A 19,504-nucleotide genomic window follows, 5' to 3' on the forward strand; every position below is an offset into this window, starting at 1 on the left:
GAGTCGCCGGAAGTTAGAGTCGACGTATACACTGCTACGGAAGCTCGTTTGTCCTGTCATAAAAAAATTGCATCGTCGTAGAAAAACATTCGCCCATTATGGTTTCCAACGCTTTGTAACAATTCGTTTCGCGAAAGTTCCACTTTATTTGCCGGGGCTGCTGGCGCCGCTCGGAAAACACCTTAGTTTTTTTGCCGCTCTTTATTAATTATACTTAATTATCATCTCGGGGACACGCACTCCATCTCTGACGGAATATGCTTTGTCATAAAATGAGTTAGAGCGAGCGCAGAGAACACATTTGTAAATCGAAAATTTTGTATTCTCTAAATTTTGTTATTCTTACAAAGTATCATATACCTACAAAATATTTTTCATATAAAAAGATTGATAAAAATTACCGCCAAGTGTCACCAAAATGCACTAAGTGTTTCTTCATTGTTATTTGTATAGTCATTTTTGTTATTTTTTTGTATAAATAGCTTGAAAATAAAAATAGATAATACGTAACATTATAGTTACAAAGAATTAATGTCATATTGTCTGCGTGATAAAATTAACGGTTTACAATTCGAGAGATGCCTGTTCAAAGATTTCGATACTTCTACTCCAATACATCACAATACTTCAATTCTATTGTATTTTGTAGTAGTAATAGATGTTCGTGGTTTTGCTGCTCTTAAAACAGATTTAATAATAATCTGTATCATCAATTAATATAATATCATCATTGGTAGTTTATAGAGGTAGACACATTAAACTAGCTAATGCAGCTAGCCATACGGCTTTTTACTCTCTCGCTAAACGGAGATTTACTGCAAGCGTTATTTAACCGCTATTAACAGCGACCGTTTCGTATTCTAACCGCAGCAAAGTGGTAGACGCCGTTTCTCCGCTTCGTGCATAGGCACGACGAGAACGTTCAACGATTCCGCTCGTAATTTATTTAACCCGCCCCGGGCAACCTCGAGAGGATAACGACGATTTCAACGAATCTATTCTACCTTCGTCTTGCGTCCGAGATGACAACGGGCTGCGCCACATGCTATAACAAGCGCTCTCGCGCTTGTACCTTGAAGGAACGCGTCGCGACGCTAATTAATAGAAAGTAGCTGAGACGTGATGCGCCGAATGGCGCGACAGCCGAACCGTCGAGGGCGCGAGTCGTCGACGGAAGATCGTTGCGCGACAGGAAATGCATATTTCATTCGACTGGAATGCAAATTTAGCAGCGCCTAACTAGAACGTGTGCGCGCACGCGCATAGGTACCTACACCGCGGTCGCATTGTCCCGCGATGTAAGAAAGAACGAGTCGGAAATGGAAACGGCGGGCGAAGAAAAGACGACGGTAGGTCGAAAGGAGAGACCCAGCCGGTGGCAGATAGCGAAATTAGAAGGGCGAGAATAGGGGGAGGTATATAGGAGAGAGAGTTAGCGTTAGATAGGCGGCAATTATACGCGGCCCTGGAGACTATATACAACATCGGGGGACCACGCCGGGTACTTAAGTCCCGCCGAAATTTCGCCCCCGGGCGAAAGTACTCCTCATGCATATCCACGAGGAGCGTGAACGACCTCGCCTCTCCTCCCTGAATCTATGCAGATATAAACGTGTGTGCGCAGATTGCAGATACGCGTACATATGTTATCGGCGCTGAGATTTCGGTCGCTCGCTGCCCTCCGGCCACGCCGCGTAATGCATTATACAGGGTCCGTCTCGCGGTTGCATGCTGCGATCACTACAATGCCGATGTATACAGAGCTGACACGAATATCTTGCTGACGATGAGATCGAGCGTTTTGCAGTTTCATTTATAAATGAGATTTTCTTTCTTAGAAAAGGGATAATATACGCGATAAAGGCAATGCCACTGTTACACAATAGAGCTTTGAATATGCAATTTAAATGTAATTAAATGTTTTCGTTTCTTGATGGCTTTTATATAAATAAAATACTTCTATATGTTATGTAAATAGAAAATAACTTCTTGCAGCCATTTAAAGCTTTTAATAATGTAATCGTCGATTTATTTATGCAAATCAATTAGTTATATTTAAAATCTAACTGTTTTAATCGATCAATATTACTAAAAAGCAGGCAGAGAAAAAAAGAGAAATTAACTACATGTTTCAATTATAAGACCGAGAAATGTTTACAAATAATAAATATGTAATATAATAAATAAGATATTTAATATCCTATTAATTTTGACATCCTATTTATTATTACAAATTTATTACTTGTATATATTAATTATTTGTAAATAATAAAGATTAAGGTAGAAATAGTATAAATACAGTTTTTAATCTAAAAGTTGTTTTATTATATGATCTCGTTTTATTTTTCTATCTTTACCATACTCTATTTTTTAACAAAATTATCGCTGCAAATACATGCAACGTGTTTGTTCAAAGCTATTCTCATAGATTTTTTGCAATTTTCAGTAGCACGACACGTATCGCACAATTACACATTTTACACAGTTCGTTCCGTTCATAGTAAAAGGAAAGAAGAAAGGCGACGACCCAAGCTGAAAGAGCAGACAACTGCAGCTTGTACAAGCTTTCCTGTTCCCGCGTTCTTTTCTTATTCCCCATAATAGAATCATAGTTCTATTTGTTTGCTCCTCTCTCTGTTTTCAATATACACGCACCGCCTCGTATTCAATATATGCGAAGTCTATTTTAAAAGCTAAAAGCGCGCGTCTTGACAAATAAAGGAACGAGAGTAATATTCGCGTAAAATTAAAAAAGAAGAGAAAAGGAAATAAGAAGCTGTCAGTTGCGCTGACGTAAACGAGATTTTCCAGTTTATCTCGAAATACCTCGCATGGTATAATACGAATACGTGGTATTAAGTATTTACTGCATGTAGTTCCGATTAATTACATATTGACAAATTTCCGCTATACAGTGCAAAAAAAGAATTTGCTATATACGGACAACTAACATTTTTTGCTGTGAGAGCTAATTAGCAAAGTTCAGCAAAACTTTTTGCAATTGCAACAAAAGATTCTGCTATTACTGCCAAATTAATTAGCTCTCACAGCAAAAAATGTTAGTGGTTCCATATTTAACAAATAGATTTGCTGTTGCAGCAAAACCTTTTTTTCCGTGTGTGCATGAGAAGTAATATATAAAATAGTATTATTAGTAATAGTTAATATTCATCGCTGTTGGCGATTAACTCTATTAATGTGAATCAATGAACGGGATCAGTCGTTTCTGTTAACGCATTTATCGAAGTTTAGAATTAAAATATTGATTTCGAAAGAAAAATATATTAGTGGCTATAACATCGCACAATAACAATTCATTTAATAAAATATTAATGGAATATCTATTACGCGGCATATTATGTATAAAGTTAGGTTACGATTTACAATTACCTTTACTAAAGGAAACATAATATAGTATTTGCATATTAATACAGTCAATTCCCAAATAATGTATTTAATAAATAAATATCAATAAATACGAACAATAACTGTTATAAATTTTAAATGAAGCCTGGCATATACAATAGTCTTGATACTAAAGTTATCCTCTAATTAAAAATCCGTCAAAGATAATGATAAAATAATGGCCGCGTTCACGTGTAAACTAAATATTAGATTAGATAATTGTCGATAATATTCTACATCTTAAATATTTATACACACGTAGCTCATCAAGAATTTATAATGATTAAGGAGAAGAAGAATAAGCTTGTAGCTAATATAAGTTAACCGATTTAATGTAAAGCACACGCAATCTATCTCTAGATCTACCTCTCCATTAATATTAATTGAATCTGAAGGAACCAGTAAGAGAACGTAACATATAATATAATTATAATACGTCGTCTAATTATCGCGATGTATCCGCACGTTCCGCCTTGATGGCTCACACGGAATATCGTGTTCGCGATTAGCATGCATATTACATCTCATTTCGGGAAAGGATGCTCGTTGATTTCAACCGCCATTTCAAACAATAACGTCAGCAAAATTTCGGCGTGCCAGCTGTAAAGTAACTCGACGGATAAAAAGCGAATTTATAAATGCGAATTACATGTACTTGCATATATACGTATATGTATATTTTTTGTCTACCACTGAGCGAGCGTCATTTTTTTCGCTGTTTACGAACAACACGCGCCACTGAAAATCGCGGTTGACAACTTTGCGCGGCAGATCTCGATCATTTTCGCAATCGGCGGGTGACAAATAGGCGATCGAGCGGTGCAAGCACGCTCGAATGACGATGATAGCCGAGGTACAATTAATGGGAGTCCTTGCGGATGATATTCGTACGCGTACACGCGCGCACGTTGTACTCGAAAATATATGGTGGCGGAATACGAATCGCCGGTACAAGCTCGTAACGTATTTCATGACGTATGAGTGTGCGTATCGCGGCGCAGAAAAATATTGCCGCCGCGTTTAGCTTACGGATCTTTTCCCCGTCGCTTAATTTCCGACAACGTTGACGTGCAATTTTGCCAATCTCCCTCTGTATTAACGCTTATCCGTCAGATTTGAAATGCGATTTCGTTCCGTTCATCGTTTTATTCAAGCGCTGTATCATAAATCGCATTTCTATATACTGTCAACCTCGTTCCATGTATCAATCAGTAACGACATAAATCGTGCGGAATGTGGCGTTTAATTGACTACACGGATGATTATTGGCAGAGTGATATTTTATTAGGCTTTTCAGATGTGTATGTATTCAATCAAAATGCAAAATAAAGACTACTGAACTCAATTTTTGCAACATTATCGGTACAATTATCAGATTACGATTAACGAAACACTAATACGAGTCACCAGCTCTATCATGTATCTAACTTACTAACGTATCTCGATTGCTTTGTATTCTCCTCGAAGGAACTTGTGTCTCGTATTGGATTTACTAGCATTTCTATTATTTCCTGATGCTCGTATAGCTTCGTAAAAGAATCGTGTTTCAACGAGTCGTTTTATTTATTTAACTGGATCACTGCTACATATTGCGTTGGAGATGAAGAAGTCTTACAACTACGCGTATTGCATGAGGATGTTGCTAGTTAGAGCGAATTCACATTATTATGGAGGAGACAGATATGTGCCGTGCACTCCAGAAGCGACAGACGGATGAGGGTATTGTGAAGTAGAGGCCCAACGTACACACGTTTCAAAGTATCGCGTCGCGAAGAATACTGACAATAGTAAAAGACATAGCGCGCATGTAGTACATACGTCAAATAAGAAGATGAAAACTGTTAAAGAAGTTTTATGTGCCGTGCCGAGGAACTTTGTTTCAAAGATCGACGGTATCGTATACCGCGCCATTTTATCCGGGAATACAGGACCGCTGAAAGACTTTCACGGGAATTACAAAGTAAAAAGTAGAAATTATGTCGTCCAACTCAACTACCGTGTAAGAAAGGGAAAGAATAACCACCGGCGTCCCGTGCAACACACGTTGCGCAAAATAATTTTACAGAGCTATATATATCCAGGGTGTTTTTGGGAACTCGCGACAAAAGGCTGAAAGATCTTGTAAACTTGGAAATTCTTGAGTGACTTTTGTTAAATAATGCATGTTCGGCAACGTTTCTTTAATTAAAACGTTAAACATCAATTTCCGTTAAACATTGTTGATGGTTACGTATTTCCTGTCCCCGACACAAAATCGCGTGATTTAGACTCAATCATTACAAGTCTCTAATAGCATCGTTCTTTGTTATAAATTCATTCAGTCGTCACAAATGATTATTACATATACAGGAAGTTTGCAGACATGCCAACTAACGCTTTAAAGAGACGTCGCTGGACACGAGTTATTTAATAAAAGTTGTTCAGTTTGACTGAATCTATCATCTTTTTAAGTTATTTATCGCTACTTTCGCCGGAAACATCCTATATAGAACACGGAAATACATCCAAATATGTTTCTCATTTATGTTACGCAAATTCTGATTTAAATAACAGCTTTACAGTTGTACGGAACAGTTCTGGTTGACTAAGGTCTCGGAGCTTCCAATAACTGGGTTAAATTATATTATTAAAGGGCGAAACATTTGTACGGAACTACTTGATTCCTGTTGAAACCTCATTCAACGTCTCAACAGTGCAGTGATCTGCACATCACTAGAATTACCATAACGCAGTACTCCGGGTAAATGGCGGCATGTCCGACAGAGAATTACGTGATTCACCATTGCGTTCTACAAGACGAAATATATGCAGAATATGTAAAATATGCTCTTATTAAATATGCAGTGTACGCAGCAAAGTTCAGAAAGCGTTCAATTTTACGATGTTTTCCTTTATATTATCCGTTGCCTATTTAGTCACGTAAATATTATTGTTGCATTAACGTAACACATCAACTTATTGATATTAAGTCGTGTAAACATTACGAATTAGTGTAAAAACTATTTTAAACGTTTATTATGAAATTATATTCATACTCTTCTGAACTGTATGACAAATAGCTTCAAAAAAGAAATTTATTTACATATTTAAGAACACTCTATCTTTCTATTTATTTCAGAAGAACGTCGCGTATATGCGCACAAAGGAATTTAAATCAATCTGTATTTCACTTCAAGAGCGTAATAATTTTATAACGTTCTAATAACTCGGTTCTGTAAGGCGTAGAGGACGCGAGTAAATCTTGTTGAAACGATAAACGAAATTCTTACTGCTCGGTACATTAAATGCAAAATGGATTTGTGAGTGTGAAAAGATACAGAAATTAACGATGCGCTTTACTAAAGCGTGTCTTAGAACAGTAATGTATCGCGCGAGATCGAACTAGAGCAGAACACGAGCAGTCGAAACGTTCCAAAGCGTATCGTTGCAGCTTCGCTTGTGAAAGGCAGGGCGTTCCGGAATGAACAGAACTTGAGTACCTTATAGTGACTCGACGATAACGAAGGATGCGATTTACAAGCTCAATCAACTCCCAAAAGATTGAGTAGAAACGCGTTCTAACTTAGAGAAAAAGAGAGAGAGAGAGAGAGAATTCGATATTCCACTTTATCGATAAAGATAATATTCATATAAAGATAAGAGCTATAATTAATAAATGTATTGTGAAAATTCTAAAGAATTTCACGATAATAATTTCGACCTCGATTATTATACTTTCCAACCTGAAATCCGAATTATTTAAACTGGATATGCGACAAGCAAAAAAGGTTTTAATTAGACATCATTTTATTGAATATTGGCTGATGAATCTAATTTTATTGTCAATAATGTGATAAAATAGTATAAAATCTGTAAAAAATACTTTTAAAATAATCTATGAGCCACACCAGGAATTTTATTGACTAAGATGAAGAATAAAGAAAGAAGTATTCAATTCTCATTTGCTACACAAGATTCAATACTAACAGAGAAAAGCTTTAGCTTTCACGAGAGTCGAACTTTCTGAATAACAGCAGTCGTACTTTTCGCCTTGATTACTCTGAAAGTAATAAAAGCCCTAAGTCGCGTTCACCAGTTCAATTCCTAAATGATTTATTAATATGCCATTAAGTTTCCAAAGAGTGCACTTTAAGGTTGGCATATAAGATTTTAATTTATTTCGCTTTGAAACTCGAGTCATTTCCAAGTTCGAGGTTGTGTATATAGCTAACAATTGTAAACTCGATTGTTGTTTGTTGCTTAAAGATTGAGATTTAAAGTGCAGATTTAAACCAATAAGGAATCAAGAAATACATTGGAGATAAGGCAAAGTTACAATATGTCCAAATATATCTAGATGATTATGTACATACATAATAGTAATAGAAATTATGCTACGTAAATTATATATATTTATCGTTGTACACATTAATAAATTTAATTAAAGATGATCAATATCGTTTAACATTAAGAAGAAATAAGAAATCAGAAAATTATTTTTAGTAATATATTAAACTGTCGATTGTTAACGCAAAGTTATTATAGTATTTAAAAACTATAGTTATTTTCATATCTGTAGACATTTCTATTAAGAAGTTGACAACTCTATTATCTCATATTGATCTAATCAAAGACAAGTTTATTTCTTATACCTACCATGATATGTCAATTACATCTTTCGCCACTTGAGTAAATAGATTTAACGAACTAATCTTGGAATAAGAATGCATGGAAAATGACACGACGATCAGAAATACGACAGATATCGCTCGGTAATCGATAACGATGTCACTCTAACCATGTCACGTTGCATGCTCAACCGACAACCACTTTCGTTCGAAAATGTAGTCAGCCTCGCGAGCTGAAGGCAAAGAATTTCAAGGCAATCAAGCAGACCCCCAACAAAGCTTATCGCAGTAATGAAGGTACAGTTATCAAGGTATATAACGATATAACAAGGACTTTGATTGACGCGAAACGGACAGCTAAATATCCAACATGAAAAATTAACGCGAGTCGTGGACTGAGCAATAGACTGAGTACACTACGAAGAGCCAGAAATAATTGTGGCATGTATAATTTTTAATCCTACATATTATATATTAACGTTTTGATAAATTTACGGACTTAAGAAATTTAATACCCTAGTGCGCATTCTATGTTAAAAGTCGCTTAAGTATCTTTCTGTATATATCATTCTATACATATTATACCTCTTAAGTACTGATCTTTATCAGTATTCATTAATGTCAGTAAAGTTCTAAGAGTGATTAATAAATTAAATAAGAAAAAATAAACAGATATTGTGATATGCAAATGCACGCGTAATTTAACATATGACATACTTAAAAATTCAATTCTCGTAAATGTGTCTTGTGTTTAAATAAAAATATAAAAAATCAATTTGTATATTAATATCATGTACAAGCTGTCTTATGTGTTTTAGCTGACTTTTCATTTACGTCAGTTAAAAAAAAATTATTTTATATTAAAAAGAACAACAAAACACTTATATTTATAGTAATAAATTTATAATATTGAATTGCACAAAAATATACTACGTGATATATTTATTTGATAATTATCGATGACAAGGCGTAAACGGAAAACAGTGTCAGTCACCGGTGACTGTCATGGCGATGAATGTGTTAATAATATTCGGACATATTTTATAAAATAAAATTTATGAAATAGATTTTTTAAAATAAATTTAATGATAAATTTGTAATTAGTTATCCTTTTGCAAAAATTTAAATTATATCGATTTATTCTCGTGAAATTATTTAACGTTATCAATTAAACATTTTTCTCCAACGACTCAAACGTCAAGAATACAAATAAGTAAAAAGTTTCACGTTTAATTAAGAATATGTGCTTTACGTGTGCGGAATTTAAAATAAAGTCTTAATTAGGAATATGTTTTTTAGCATCAGAAATTCAACAACGGTGCAAAAGAATGACGTGCTGCAATTAAGTTCCTACTCATGAAAGATCGTCCGCGAAATCACCAGATTCCAGAAACGCGTTCATCAAGTTTGACGCAGATCTCGAGACATCCGGTGTGCATGTAATGAGAACAAATTGCACGAGGCTCATAAACACTGGCCGGTAAGGTGTCGCCGAGGAAGGATTACTTGATGCTAGGGCAGTTGGCACGCTCGCTGCCATCCAGCCGGTGTGCCTCGCCGGGGCGCCCCATTCAGTCGACCAGGCAGTAGGGAGAGTCAGCAACGAGTCAGACGAACGAGCGGGCGCCAGTCTACCGTGGGCGCACCGCGCGGCACCACGTCTCCGCTCCGCGATCGGGCGTTAGTTTCTGTTAATATACAGCGACACGTCCGGCATTCTTTTATTATAATTACGCAATTAGTACGCATTGTCACAGTGATTATTTTGTCGTACGTGATCGAACCGCGGACGGACGCGGCAGTGGTAACGGACGTAACCGGACGGACCCCTGAGTGTGTGGTGAGATACAGTGTGCGTCGAGCGACACGGTGCCGACCGAAAGGATCTATCCGTGATCTGTGATTACATAAGAGGTATGTGTGCCGCACGAGTGATCGTATCGCCCGCGACGTCGGGTGATTTTGATTGATATCATTTCGCTTGTTCACGTCCCCCGTCGACTTTATTGAAGAGGATGGCGTGCGCGCCGCGACTTTTCGCGAGTTTCGCTCGCGTATCCGGCTCTTCGTGGATCCAATAACGGTGCGTTGCGAATCCGGTGATCGATGCTCGATGCTCGATGCGGAGGCGTCCGGAGCATCGGCCGGCCGCGCTACGGTGCGCTATGTCGAGTGTGTCGTGTGCGGCAGATATTATTTTTCACGATTCCGCGCACAGATAGGTTACGCAAGTTTTTTTCCTGTGCGTTACATGAGAAATGAAAAACATCATTAAACAATGCGTATCGCTCCGCGAATAGATAAACAAATTCGATATCCCGTGAGGAGTGTCACAATACTGCTCCAATATTTTTAGGATAATGCAGTCGCTTAAAAGCCTCCTCCAAGTGTCTCGTTTAGCGCGAAGTAAGGCAATCGGAATGGCGGGAACGTTTTTATTATTTTGTATCGCGTTAATTTCGCTATATTCAATAAATATCCAGGTATAATAAAGTGAAAGCAATTTCTTGTAAATGGATTGTTCCACCCTTTTCTTTGTATAATATAAATTGAACGGCAGTCACTTTTTAACACCAACAAAAATTGAAACTTACAGAAAAATTAAGCGAAGAAGATAAAAAAGAGATAATTTTATTTTTTCCGAGATAAACCAACATTACCATTCATGAAAGCGAGGAGGATCTTTAAAGACGCGGTCTTGGTTGGTTCTTCAGATTAAATCTGACACTCGCAGAGGATTACGTTGTGATTGAATTAAATTAAAAAATAAAAACGCGTGAAGTGATATTAGATAGTTTTCTCTGATTCTAGCAAATTGTGTTAGTCGCTAAGCGAAGTGACAAAGAAGTTATGCTATTTTTTTATATTGTATGCTAAGTTTTCATTTAATTAATTTTAATATCTAAAATTAACACGTATCATATGCATATCAAATATCGTTTAGTTTATCAAGAAATTTCTTGAAAAATATTTATTGATATTTTTCAAGTAATAGTAATTCCGAAAAATTGGAACACTCATTGTTTATTCTTATAATTTAATTTATTGTATAATTTAATTTATCCTAGAAGAAAGATACGGGAATTAAAAAATAAATTAAAGTTTTCTGCTCATCTTTCTATTGAATGCTTATTTGTTTTGTGTAAAAATAAAAAAATAAGAAAATACAGTAATGATGATAGGATATATGAATTTTCTCATTCGAAGTCTAATGGCGATTTCATCAAACGTAAACCATCAGAACTTTCTGGCTGATTCATATTGTAAAGCAGTCACGCTCTGGATATTTAAGGTGATATTCACGTTTCATGGATATAAAACGAGAGCTTTCAATGTTCATTGCCAGTTACACTGACTTACTACAAATCATATTGAAACATTTCAATGGAACTCAATGGGTCTACGATAAGTACTTCGATGTTATACATTTCGCGTGGAGACTTTTCTTTTATTAATGATAAGTCAAATAAAAGATCAATCTACTCTTGTAATAATTGCATAAAGAAGATATTATACATATACGTACCTATATATATATATATATATATATATATATATATATACATATAGGTACATATACATATGTATACAAGATACTATATAGAAATTATAATGCATTATGCGCACAGATTTATTGTTATATTAAATGTTGTTTTAACGTTTAATATAACAAATACTTTTATGCATAATATAACATAATTCAATTAGTAATTTTTTATATATATTATAGTTTGAATTAATCAATGATTTTCTGATAAATATTATAATCTGTGAACTTAATTAATTTGAATTTATTGAAGTTTATATACATTTATGTTTTTTCTTTTAAAATTTTTATCCTTTTTAAATATCAAATATAGATAGATTTAGTCACTATTTATACGCATTATTTTTCCAACGACGATTTTTGCTTATCATAAACTTTATAAATTGTTATTGACACTAATACTAGCTTTTGATGTGCTAAATTCTCTTCACAATTACAAAAGTTTTATATTAAACTATTAAATGACAGATTATCAATCTTACATAGACAAATCAAGAATGAATTCTCTTTTGCTACCTATTTTTAACTTCATTAATTAATATTGGAAATAAGGGCCAAAGCACATATGACAGTCGTAGTCGTGGACGTAAGTAACGCACAAGCTTTGGCGTATCCTGATCTGTCAGGTTAAGGACTACGACCGTCGTATATCGCTACGCCATGTTATGTGCTTTGGCCCTAACTAATCTTTCAAGTAGGATACAAAAGAAATTATGTTCATGTTGAACATAAAACAAAAGACAGACTTCTCGCATAAATTCGAATTAAGGAGATCGTGATTTATATTGGAAGTATGCAATTCGATTTCCTTCTCATAATTTGAGACAACTTAAAAATATTCTACGAATATATCATAATAACAGTAATTTTAAAGAATTCGCATGCCGATATCGTGCCGTTTCCTTGGATTCTGAAAAACAGCAGACGGCCACATTTCCAGCTCTAATGTTCGCCATAAATTCACGCGCGTCACCCAATTTCTCATCATTTTAGTCATCCTACGGAGATGTGGCCCAAGTGCTGTTACATTTATATCCTGATTTAGATTCGAGAATGCAAGCGCAATTCAGACCGTGTATACACGAATAGACTTTCAAAACTCGGTAGGATTATCTGAAATTTAAACAACGGGCAGATTTTGATCCTCGCATCCTCCTCGTCGCAGGTTAAACAAAAGGGTCAAATTAGTTTGAATTCCCACGAGGCTACTTCCGCCCGTTATTATACTGACCGAGGCAATTCCAAATACAGTATGCAAATACTAGAACGCGTGACTTTTGAATTTGGGCATTCCGCATGCGTGGAGCACTACGTCGTGTACAATGCACGGGCGTGCTATTAACAGTATTTGTCCTCGACAATTGGCTGGCGATATTATCGAGGAAATACCTTCGCGCGAGCATTTAGTCAAATACTCGTCAAAGGGATGTATAGGGAAATTGTCGTCGAATGCCGGCAGCCAATCCGTCTTCCATTATCCTCCCTAGCAACCCAGTTTCTGTCGCAATCTGTCATTCGGGAAAACGAAACAAAGTTACGTAACCAAGGCAGCGAGGCGAAACTTCACACTGAATTGAAATCACAACTTAAGCCTCAATTTTCCTAACAAAGACATGCGTATATAGGGAGGAAGGCAAAACTTAAAATCTCTTTAAATTCTATTAAATACGTCATTGTGGTAAATCCTGCTCGGAATACGAGACGATGGCAACGCCGCTAAGGGAACGGAAACAAAACAAAATCGTTGGGAATCTCACGGTTCTTCAGACAAATCGACTTTCTGCTCCAATATTAGTTTGCGAATCATTAGTTATAGCGTGGTAAAACCGAAGATTGATATTGATTACGGAGAAGGTATTAATATCAATTTATAAAAGAAGAAAATCTTTAAAAAAAACCATTGGAAATACTTCTACGCCCGCTATAGGATATAATGTAACAAAGGTAAAGTGTTTCGCCGTAACGCTTCAAGAATTTTGTTTATATTTGCTTTTAAAGTATTTTTAGCGAATTTTTTTCATGTCAACCGGAAATATTTTATTTGCTCATGCAGTACGAACCTACTAGTGAACTAACATAGAACAAAATACGGCATTAAAGTAAATATAGGCTGCGAATATACGTATACTCCGTCTAACGAGAGATCACGGTTAATCAAACATAAATAACGATAGGGCACAGAGCCGTAACAAGGTGTTCGCGTTAAATTATTTTTATTTTCAATAGATATTGTCCAACACGATTAAAAATGAAAATAATTTAACGCGAACACCTTGTTGGAGCATAGTAAAGATATTTAGTAATAAAGACAAGAGGCGAATTTCTTTTAGTCGCAAATTGAAAATCCTAAATATCAATAATCGTCGCGATGAGCCGATGAGTCTAATAGTTCGACATTTTGGTACAATCAGATTCTAGAGAAATATCTTGCCAGAGGGCAATTCCAGAATTCAGGGAACAAGCGCGAACTTAGTTACGTTAGAATCGCGGATGAGACATGTCAAACAATTTAGCTGCGACTGCAAATCTATGCCATGCTATAGATTATAGATTCTGTGGTAGCTCTAGTCAAACTGCACGGCAAAGAACGGACACAACAAAGAGAACGCGATGCCTCTAGCTGTGGAAAACGATCTAACTGACCGAAACGAATGGGATATGCTCTGCAACTCAATAAATCAGTATTTACTGTATAAAATTTCTTAAGCTAGACCGGGCTACTCTTATACATAGGAAGTTCCTGAATCACATTTCACTTCCGACCGCAGATTTGATTTTAAATCCTCCCGGAAATAGATCCTTGCCATCGACCGTGCACTCCTCGAGCGTCTCGTGTAGCAGACGTATAAGCAACTGCTCATGAAAATGCATAATCTCGAAGACACTCTCGTAACATCAAACACAAGAAGTTTCAGGCTAAGAAGTTTCGCCGAAAAGTTTCCCGGATTATCGGCGGGATGGCGGAACATGAAATTTTCTCACCTATTCCCGTGCGCGCTAAAAAGGATCTCTGACAAATTAAGCTGTACATATACATGTTTCACGTGTCCATCAAAACTTCATCCTCGCTTAACTTTTACGGCAAATCAAGAGAAACCCCTCGCGACGAATACGAGAAGAAGAAGAAGAAGAAGAGGGATTAAAGATAAACGAAACGGCGGTGGCACAATCACAACGAAACTCGATAGAAGTTTAAAGGATAGAAACAAATAGGGATTATCGCCGTAAGTGTGTGTAGCGCGCTTATAGTTCAAATCTGTGTAGCGTATCCGTTACAGCATATCGTGTGAGCCAAAAATAAAAGTAGTGGAGCATGCAACTGTGTTCCTAATAGCGTTTCTATCCCTCTGTCGGGCGCGACGTCTGCACCGAGATCGATACATAGCTACGACGAAGAGGAAGGCCGTGCGTTCTTTCAGGGTCCTTGAACACGGCGGGGTAACTTTTGCATATACCTGACCTCCAGTTTCCGTAAACTGCTATATACGTCGCTATAGCCGGCATCAACTATAATTCTCGTTCGATCTGGCGGCTAGGAGTGCCGTATTCATCCTCATATAATCGGACGCTTCTCGGAATCGATAGAAAATCTCTGTCAACACAATCTTACACATAGAAGATAAGCTACATGAATATTCACATTGTGAATACACAAAACTTTGTATTATATTGATTACGCTATAATTTCAGACACCATACGCTTATAAAACAAAAGAGAATCTTAATAAACTTTACACTCTCAATGATTGAAGCATTATTTTTACTTGTTATATCGAGATAAAGTAACGTAGAAATATTATTTGCATATAGCTTAATTGATATTAATGCAAATAACTGATTTTAAGGATGATATTTTGATATTCTTTTTTAATTAAATCAGAAATACATATAACAATTGTTCAGCAAGTAAAAGGCGCAAATGCTTTGTTGAGCGCTTCTAAATTTCGTTTGCTGTTCAGTTGGAGGTCAGGATTAGGATCAGCCTGGTTTAGTTTAGATTAGGATCAAGTCGTTAAGCTAATAGGTAAGTCGTAGATTATGTAATTAATAGTACGAGGAGTTCAAAAGTTTATTTTTGTGATTAAAGTAGAAAAGAAAAGTCTTTCTTTAAAAAATCAATAATATTGTTAAATTATATTATTTGCTATTATTATTATTAAATTGAATTTTAGTTGAATTACATTTATTGAATTAAATTACATTATATTAATGGCTAATCGCTATTAAATTATACGAATTAAATTATATTATCTTAAATTAAATTTAAATTTTCTCTATATTCATAAATTTTACTTAATATTTTATTACTACAAATTGGATATAGAGTAATATTATTACTCCTTAAAGGACTTATTTAAAAAGAGAAATTAGTTCAAAACAAATCGATATTTCAATTACATCAAACGTAACGTTCCAGTTTCCCTGACGTAAAACCGTGATGGTTTTGTCTATTCGATTGATGCATTTACGAGCAGATAATTTATGTGTAAATGCAGCGGCACCGCATTACCAAGGCGTTACCGCGAAACATTCTCCAATAATTGCGAATCGGCTAATCGAACAGCATGACACTATAAAAGCGGTTTATCCCGCATCGTAACGCTCAACGCTTAAAGTCGCGCGAGATTTATACTTCTCGCCACGGAAATATAACGGACGATAAATTTAAGCCGGTACAATACCTAATCCGACAAGATGAAGAACCATTACGGGGCAGCCGGATACAAAAGCGAAAAGAAACAGATACAAATAATGTCTAGAGGAAAGTTATATTGAGTGCCAATTTAAATGATAATTTTCGGGAAGCGAAATTTTTCTCTCGCCCTTGGAGATATTTCGCAGCCATTTCAATGATAATGCGCGAGAGAAAAAAGATGTTGAATTATCGTGTTAACTGATATCTGCTGGCACTCGCGTTGTACCAGCCAATGAATTTAAATACCGAGCTGTCTTTAATTCGCGAAAGAAAAAAACGGCAATTTCTCGAACGTGTTAATATAATCTGAGATAAATGTAACTCCGTTTATAATAACGCTTTCCAAGAAGTAGCAACAAGTTGTTAGACGCTTTATAATAATCAGGAAGTTTGTTGCCCGTTTTGCGATAAGTTGGCCGTATAGTTCACGCACACAACATCGATACTATTACTTCCAGACCTTGTATACTGTGTCGCGTATACATCAGCTATTTTATAGATATTCAGTTTCCGATATAACATTATTGTTTGTGCTAGTGGTAAATTATATTAAATATACTTTTTAATACAATCTCTCTCCACGAGATTTTTACACCCACATTTATACCACCAAATTCAAAGTATCATGAGAATAGAACGCGCGTTTTATCTCTGTAATAATTAAGACCTAAAACCATCATCCATTCGCCCGATTACATCAGTTTTCCCTCAGGGAAAAAGTAATAAAAAGTAAATGTTTTAATAATATTTACTCGAACTCGCAATCGGTGTATCTTTGGCGTTAAACGATGAGATTTTATTGCGGGAGGTTCCCGTGAGACTTGAAAGCGTAGAAATTGAACAAATTCCACAATGATTACATGTCGATTACCGGATTTTTATAACTCCAAAATACCCGAACGGAAAGTTTTGTACAGGAACTAAACTGAAATGCAAATACACAAACTATCGCGGTGGAAAAAGCGCAGTGTACGCGTTAATGAAAATCTAATAGCATGCAGGATCCCAAAAAGCGAGTTTGTTATCATACGCGATAAAACAAACAAGGTCTGGAAATTACAAGGAAAGCCGTTCGGTTGACGCGACCGAGTTGTGTTTGATAACCGTCTGCTTTATACCGCAGCTCTCCACTGTCGCGAGCATAAAAACACATCAAGGTACACACATACTTTATTCGATGTTGATCGACGGTGGGATATTGGCGTGCATAAATGTGTGGTGCACGTCGCGTGCGCGCGCGAATACGCACGCGAGCTTTCCCATTACGTACAGACCCGCCGCGGAAAATTCGCTAAGCCAGCAGCACCTTTCCGGCTCCGTTTTGCTCCGAGAAAAAGAAAGAGAGAGAAAAAACAAAGAGTCATAAAGGATATATTTCCGAAGGACCTTGAGGTTTCGCGAGCAAAGGGATATCCAGATGGAATTTCATTCGCGGTTCCTTATAGAAAGAGAATACCTTACGTCCGCGCTGCGCCCGTTATATCGAAGGATAAAAGTTCAACCTTAAAGCGGCGGCTGCCTTCGAATGGCCCTGTAGATTTCGCGAAACAATAATACGCGCCGTTCCTTGTTCCATTAAGCGACCTTCCATCATGGAGATTTTGCATTATAACATAACGGGAAGATATTAGGAACACGCTTTACTCCAGAATTGTGCAAGAATGACGATGCACGACTTATTTTTCGACTTTCTTCCGTTGTATTTAATGAAAATTCGCTATATTTCGCCTTTTTCTTTCTTCGATTTTGTCATTGTGTTTGAAATTTACATGTACATTATTAAGCAAATCGGAATATTTCTGCATATACATCGATTGCGCGAGTAAGACTAAATCTAAAGGCTAAATCCTTGGCCGTAAAAGCAAAGCCGATTTAGTTTGGTTTAATTAATGTAGGATCAAGAATTCCATATGCCCTCCGCTAGATTACAGTTCTACAATATAGACAGAGGAAACTGATCTGAGTAAGCGCTCCATATAATCGGTTAGAGATTATATCATCTGGCAAATTTTTATATTAAACTTTTATATAATTTGTTGTAAATAATATAACATGATGTAAAATATTTCTTATAGCTTTCAAAATAAAATAAATGAACATAATTCATAGAGGATATCGCAACTAATAAGGTAGCTAACTCCGAAATATGTTATTTAGACAGATGTTTTGTCATATCATAAAGGGACATCTAATTGAAACTATATGTTAATTTACATTAATTTTGATAGCAATATAACCAGTTACAAAGATTAGCCTTTCCACAATAAAAGTTGCATCCTCCCGAGATAGAGAAAAATGCAGGACTTTAAAAATTTTAACAGATTTTTTCACATTCATAGAGAGTGTGCACACGGTATCCCCTTGTATGACAGATCCGGTAAAATGAGAAAATGGCAGGGGGGGTTCGTTGAACCTCGCTTTTAATAATTAACGAGAAAAATCTCGCCGAGATTGTGGCAGCGATACGCGTTTCTCCGTAATTCAAGCAACACCACTCCGCAAACGTATTTCTCCGTAAGCTCCTCTTTAAGCTGCATCGTACTGTTTATGTGACCTCGCACGCCGACGAAAAAGCTCGGCCAAGCTCGATATCGTGTTTCTCAGGGTCTCACGAAACTTGTGCCGGGCGTACAATAAAGATGCCTTTCTCTCCCGTGGCCACTTCCCTGACTTTAAAACTTACCGGACCGAAGTTTTTCTCGCGTAATTAATTACGTCATTAAAGCATTTTTTCATGTCACAGCCAACCGCGTAGCAAAATGCATTTTTGCTGACAGCCATTATCTTTTGACGATAATGTCAAGCGACGTGTCGTCATCCGAACGAAGAGTAATTATTGATAACACTTGAGTAAAATCCGATTATCAGGAATTTTTGGTCGTAAATTATTGATCTTAAATCTTTTTCTTTTTTTGATTATATTGCATAAAACTTGAAATAATAATTTAAAACTGCAATATCATTATTTCGAATTAGACGTAATATAAACTTAGATATGTATTAATTGCTTATCATATTAATTTATTTCTTTTTTAAATCAGATATTGCTATAGTCGACTTGTTTAGTATTTAATAAATTGCTATTACATGTATATCGCGATCATGTATAAAGAATACCAAGAAATTAAAATTTATTTAACAAACGATAATACCACAAATACGTAAAATATAGTTGGAGTGTATCTAAATACATTAAAATATAAATTACGGTGTGATATCGAAATCGAAATATGCTATACACTCTATACA

General features: G+C 36.0%; 1 protein-coding gene and 1 long non-coding RNA gene across 4 annotated transcripts in view; one reads left to right on the top strand and one right to left on the bottom strand.

The window, feature by feature from the left end:
• The window catches only part of LOC139808516 (uncharacterized), a 333,331-nt gene that overhangs the window by 237,724 nt on the left and 76,103 nt on the right, over positions 1–19,504 (top strand). For 2 of the 3 annotated variants that reach the window (XM_071770574.1, XM_071770577.1), the window contains exon 1: positions 9,627–9,926. The exons of the other annotated variant lie outside the window; for it this stretch is intronic. The gene's annotated coding sequence lies outside the window, so the exon portion shown is untranslated. Of the gene's footprint in view, positions 1–9,626; positions 9,927–19,504 lie in introns of those variants that run through there. 3 annotated transcript variants of the gene reach the window in all.
• The window catches only part of LOC139808527 (uncharacterized), a 200,278-nt gene that overhangs the window by 161,972 nt on the left and 18,802 nt on the right, over positions 1–19,504 (bottom strand). The gene's annotated exons all lie outside the window — the stretch shown is intronic.

This window comes from Temnothorax longispinosus, chromosome 2 (assembly GCF_030848805.1).
Source record: "Temnothorax longispinosus isolate EJ_2023e chromosome 2, Tlon_JGU_v1, whole genome shotgun sequence".
NCBI lineage: Eukaryota > Metazoa > Arthropoda > Insecta > Hymenoptera > Formicidae > Temnothorax > Temnothorax longispinosus.